General features: G+C 39.5%; 1 pseudogene; it reads left to right on the top strand.

Moving 5' to 3' along the window:
• The first annotated feature begins 5,395 nt into the window (after positions 1 to 5,395).
• Positions 5,396 to 6,372, top strand: part of LOC102849710 — a 1,605-nt pseudogene continuing 628 nt past the window's right edge.

Genomic DNA, 6,372 nt, shown 5'->3' with positions numbered 1-6,372 from the left:
ACATTGAGCCTCAGTCCATACTGAAGGCTGCAGTCCTTGGCTCTCTGCAGCAAGTGCATGAGGTACTCCTCAGTTTCAGCAAGCAGGGTTGTATCATCTGCATAACACAGATTGTTAATAGATCTTTCACCAATCCTGACGCCACAATTCTCCTCATAGAGTGCAGCCTCCCGGATAATCTGCTCTGCATACAGGTTGAATATAGGATGAGGGAGAGAACTGCTTAAAAGGGATATATGATTAGGTATTATTGTCATGACAGATGTCCAGAATGAAGGCTGCATAGTGGAGTGGACTTGGGGAAAGGGATTGTATAACAATGAAAGAACTTTTACTTTTCAAAGAGAAGAGCAAATTAAAGGAGAGGGGTTGGCAGGGAGGAAAGTTCAGCAATGACTGAATGGAAATTCAAAGTCTCTGTAAACTTTCATTAACATTATTTTTTTTTTAAAAAGAAAATTACACTCATTTTCCCCCCACCAATTCACCCTCCCCCCTGACTTCCCTTTCCTTCTCATTTCTTTTTCTTCACAACCACTCCCTCAGTCACTCTCAGAACCTTTAGATCATACTTCACCTCTTCTTCTTCCCAAGCAAATTCCAAGTTTGTACCTTCATTAGCCACCTCCTTTCCTTTGGATCCTTCTTTTATATTTTTGTAACATGATTATTTCTAGTCTCAGTAACTCCACGTGGTGCTGCCATCATTATCTTCTAATGGCTCTCCCCACGTCCTGAGTCTTTTCTTTCTTGATGGGCACAACCTTCCTGGTACTCTACGCTTAATAAAAAGGGGGAAGGGAAGAAGAAGAGGAAGAAGCAGCATCTTAATGGCTGTAGAATGAAACTGACTTAGAATTTAATGCTTTCCATAATAGGATTCCTAAAGGCCTTTCTTTCTGTATCTTCCTTCATTGTTCCTTATGATAGTCCATTCTTTCGTTGGCTTCCAAATGATCTCTTACTTTTCAGCTAGATTCTAGTAATAAGTTAAAGCTCTGGAAAGGTCCCCTTCATCCCAAAAAAAGACTTCTCTGAGTCTGGAAACAGCTCTTAAAACTCTGAATCCCTGTAGAATGTAGGCCCTTAGTTTTTAGTGCTTTGTTTCTGTCAGTAAACTTCTAATGCACACAACCTAATTCTCTCAAGGATGTGTGATTTCTTGAAACCAAGAATAACATTCACACATATATGCATATTAATACCTACATTAAAGTCTAGAGTCCAAGACATTATACACTGACCTTGAAATTGGGATCTATGATTCTTGAAAATGTGACTATACTTAGGGGGACATAAAACTGCTATTTGAATCCTAGGTACTTGTGACTTATGGAATATTTACCCAAAATTCATGACCAGTTTTCAAATGCACTGTTGCTGCATTCAAGTTGCATGTGTTTTTTCTTATGTAATGATTGTGTTTTGCAGGGCAGTAAACATAATTTTGTTTGGCACAAATGAGTTGGATGTTGAGTAGGTTTTAAACTTTTATCTGATTTAATGAGAAACCAAGTAAATCAAAGCTTGAAAAGAAAATATATTAATCCTTAGACTATTCTTAGCTGATTTATTATGACAAGTGCTTAAATTATTTAGTTATCCTGGATTTATTTATTTGATTTTAATTATTTATAACAGCACATTGTCATGCATTAGTAAATGTCTTAGAGAGTGTTTTGTAAAATAGGCAGCATCTCAGTAATAATATCACTCTAACTCCACCATTTAATTTTTGCTGACAAGTGGGTTGAGATTGTGAGGATAATTACAAGAAGCCTTAGGGGGCAGAGCTTATATAATTGATGTAGGATGGAACTCTATTCCTCTTCTTAATTCTTTGCATTACTATAGTTGTTCAATATGCTTCGAAACTGTCAGCAGTTCAATAAGACTTTTAGCTCGTTCTTGAACTTAAAATATCATCTTTATATGCACTCAATACTATAGGTCCACATATCTCAAATGCTTACCTACCTATTTTTTTAATGGCAGTACTTCTAAGTGATGTTCCATTACATCCTAATTGTCCAAACCTCTTCTCTTTTTCCTTCTGCTTGGAAAATTTTCAAAAGCCCTTTAGAATTTGAACAATAATGTACTATAATGTAGAATTTACCTGGAACAACTCTAGGTGATGGGTTTTGCACTATGCTTCCTAATTTTTTGCCTTTGACATTATCAGGCAGGGCTCATTATTCCTTAGTAAGAATGAGATTCGTATAGAGGATTACACTGACATATTCAAGAGTTTGTTGGGTTTGAGAGCAAGCCAAGGAAATTCAGAGCATTAACTAAGTCTAATTGAAGCTCAACATCAGGAAGACAAAGATTCTCATCACTGGGCCAATTGGCACCATCAATGATAGATGCTGAAGCGATTGAGACTGTTAGCAATTTCAACTTGCTTGGTTCCAGAATCAACACTCATTGTACCAGTAGTTAGGAAATCAAAAGATGAATTGTATTGGAAAAATGTGCTGGCAGGAACCTCTCCAGAGTGCTGAAGAGCAATGATGTCATTCTAGAGATTAAGGTGCACCTGATTCAAGCCTGGTCTTTGCAATTACTTGCTATGCATTAGATAGATGGCCATTGATGTATGATGATAGAAGAAGAATTGATGTCTTTGAGTTGTCATCTGGAGAAGAGTATTGAACATGTCATGGACTGCCAAGAGAACCAAGAAGTCTTTCCTAAAGAAGATGAAATCAAGCTGCTCCTTGAAGAGAAGTATTTTTTTTATTAAATTTTATTAATTTTAATGAACATTTACAGGGATTTTGGGTTTTCATTCCTTCATTGCTGCACCATTCTCTCTACCCTCCTCCCCGGCTTGTTCTTCTTCCCCCGCCATCTGAATGTCTGTTTTAATTGTCCTATTGCCACAGTGCTTGTCAAAGTCAGTTCTGATTAATCTCCTTTGTCAGTGTGTCCTTTGCCATTCCCTATCACTCCTCCCTGAGAGAGACTTCACCCTGATTCATAATGAAAAGGGGATGGCGTATTCTCTTAGCTACTTCCTGCTGAAAAGGGATGCTGTGGGTTTCAGGGTGAAGATCTTCTCTCACTACTCTAAAGGGCCCCTTTGGCAGTAGGAAACACATAGATTATTATGGAGATTGATTTTGGAATTTAGATGCACTGTTATTAATTGTGCTTAGCCGTACATGTTCATATCCTTCAAGATGTATCATGGGGGTGTTGCAACCTAGAAGACACAAATTTAACTAACAAGTTATAAGTACATGAGTCAAAAATTATGGAAAAGTAAAAGAAAAGATTCTTTCATTGTTTTACAAACCTTCCCCCAGGTCCCCTCCACCATGGAGCCATCGCTCTAGACTCCTGTGATGACAGAAATACCTAGTTATATATCTCTTTTAAACAGTTTTCTCCCTCCTCTGTTTCAGTGCAATATACATTATTGAACCCATCTTACTCAGTCTCTCCCCAACCCCAAGGTTAGTCCCATTCTACAACAGGGGCATCATGTAATATTTGTCCTTTTGTGACTGGGATATTTCACTCAGCATAATGTTCTCCAGAGTCAACCATTTTGAATAATATTGCATGAGTTCCTTGTTTTTCAATGCAGCATAGTATTCCATTGTGTGAATATACCACAGCTTCTCTAGCCATTCGTTTGTTGATGGGCACTTAGGTTGTTTCCAACTCCTTGCTATTGTGAGCAAAGCTGCAATAAACATGGGTGTGCATATATCTGCTTGGATGTCAGCTATGGTTGAAGAGAAGTATTTTGAAACTCTGCCTGACTTAGTATGGACACATTGCTATGGAGGTTCAATCCTTGGAGAAGGACATCATTCTTGGAAAAATGGAGGGACAGCACAGGAGAGGAAGACCCCAGAAAAGATGGATTGACGAAGTAAATGGGGTAATTGGTGTAGGTGTGTCAGAGACAGTGAGATTGGCTCAAGATGGCACAAGGTTCAGAGCTATTGTACCTATGTCGCTATGAGTTGCAGGTGACTTGACAGCACATAACAACAACAACAACAACAACAACAACAACAACACAATAGTGAAGAAAGGAGTTTTCATGGGATAGTGGTAAGAAATTGTGCTGCAATTCCAAAGGCACGTGGTTCAAATCCACCAACTACTCTACAAGAGAAGAATGGACAGTCTCCTCCCATGTGATTTACTGTCTTTGAAAGCCTGCTGAAGGGTCAGCTATGGGTCACTTGCAACTCGATGGTACACTACAACAACAACAATAGAAAAGAAGGAGCTTGACTGGCTTAGTGGCAAGGAATTACACTGCTGATACAAAGGAACAGTTTGAATCCACCAGCTGCTCCACAGGAGAAAGGTGGGCAATCTCCTCCTGTGTGGTTAACTGCTTCTGAAAACCCACTGGAGAGATATGGGTCTTTTCTGACTCCACAATACACTACAACAACAAGCCACCAGAGTTCTCTCAGAGAGGTATTTGCTAACAAACACTGTGATTAAGATGTAACTTATTGTTGTTATTGCCCTTGAGTTGACAATGACTCATGATGGTCATATGGACAACAGATTTGAACTCTGCTGCCCTATCCTGGGTCATCCTCATCGTCTCTAATAGACTTGAGCCCATTGTTAGGGTCATTGTGTCAATCCATCTCTTTGAGGGGTTTCTTCTCTTTTAGTGAGCCACTCCATCTTTCCAAGCATGCTGTCTTTTTTCAAGGACTGGCCCCTTCTAACAACGTGCACAAAGTATGTGAGATGAAGTTTCACCACCCTTACTTCTAATATGAGGTTACTAAATAATCTGAAAAGTTACACACTTCAGCCATACCTAATGGAGAGAGATATTATCATATTTCTGCAAAGATATAAGTATGCCAGCTACTAGAGAGATGGAATTCATTGTGGGAAAGGGGCTTTCTTTTTTTTCCTTTTATTTTTTAAAATTAATTTTAATGAAAGTTTACAGAGACTTAGGGTTTCCAGTCATTCATAGTTGCACTTTTCTCCTGCTCACCCTCTCACTCCCAATTAACTTTTCTCCTTGTTGAGTAAAAGAAAAACTCTTTAATTGCTATGCAATCCCTTCGCCCAAGTCCACTCCACCGTGCAGCCTTCATTCTGGACTACTGTCATGACATTAATACCTAATCATTTATCCCTTTTAAACAGTTATCTCCCTCACCTGTTGCAATGAAGCATAGATTGTTCCTCTGCAAGGGGCTTTCTTAACTGTAATCAGATGTAATCAATCCAATTCTTGTGCATATCATTAAGTGAAATACATGAGTATTGCCTGCATTTATGCTTCTTATAAAACATATTTGCAGTTGGGTAGCTAACACCGGGATTGTGACCAGAAAGGTGGGACACAGCACTGGAGTCAAATGGGTTAAACGATATCTCTCATGATGCCATGGACTCATTCTTGGAAAAGTTCCAGAGCTAGTCTTATTGCAGCAGTTTCCACGAGGACCAGGGGGAAGAGGAGTTTGACAAAACCCCCCTCTTTATGAAGAAAGCACCATTAGAAATTGAACCCAAAGAGAATCCTTACTTGGCTTGCCTCCAGACAATTATTTTCTATGATGAACGATCTCCCGAAGAACAGGCCAAGACATATAAAGATGAGGGCAATGATTACTTTAAAGAGAAGAACTATAAGAAAGCTGTAATTTCCTACACTGAGGGATTGAAGGAGAAATGAGCCGACTCTGATTTGAATGCTTTTCTCTATACCACCCAAGCAGCAGCACAGTACTACCTGGGCAATTTTCATTCTGCTCTCAATGACGTGATGGCTGCCGGGAAGCTGAAACCCTGCCACCTGAAGGCAATAATAAGAGGGGCCTATGCTATCTAGAATTGAAAAATTTTGCTGAGGCTGTGATCTGGTGTGATGAAGGGCTGCATATAGATACCAAAGAGAAGAAGCTTCTGGACCTGAGGGCTAAAGCAGACAAGCTGAAGCGAACGGAACAGAGGGATATAAGGAAAGCAAAACTGAAAGAAGAGAAGGAGCATAATCGCAATGAGATTTTAATTTGGGCTTAAGGCTAGAAAGATCAAGTTAGTTTCTGAAACTGCTGATGAAGATGAAGATTCTTCCTCTGAAGATCCGGGTGAGCTGTCCTTGGACAGGCTCATCTCTGAAAACCCCTATGGGGCCAGAGTGAATCTAGATGACCAGGGCAGGCTGAACTGGCCTGTGATTTTTCTGTATCCAGAATATGCCCAGTCTGACTTTATATCTGCCTTTCACGAGGCCACAAGGTTCATTGATCATCTAATGGTGATGTTTGATGAAATCTGCTCTTGGGATTTAGAGCAAAAATACTGCCCAGATAATTTAGAGGTCTACTTTGAAGACCCTTTGGCTTTGCTATGAGTCAC

The sequence above is a fragment of the Elephantulus edwardii genome, unplaced genomic scaffold (genome assembly GCF_000299155.1).
Source record: "Elephantulus edwardii isolate Elephantulus edwardi_28Jun2011 unplaced genomic scaffold, EleEdw1.0 scaffold00245, whole genome shotgun sequence".
Lineage (NCBI taxonomy): Eukaryota > Metazoa > Chordata > Mammalia > Macroscelidea > Macroscelididae > Elephantulus > Elephantulus edwardii.
This window is presented reverse-complemented; position numbering and strand designations above follow the sequence as displayed.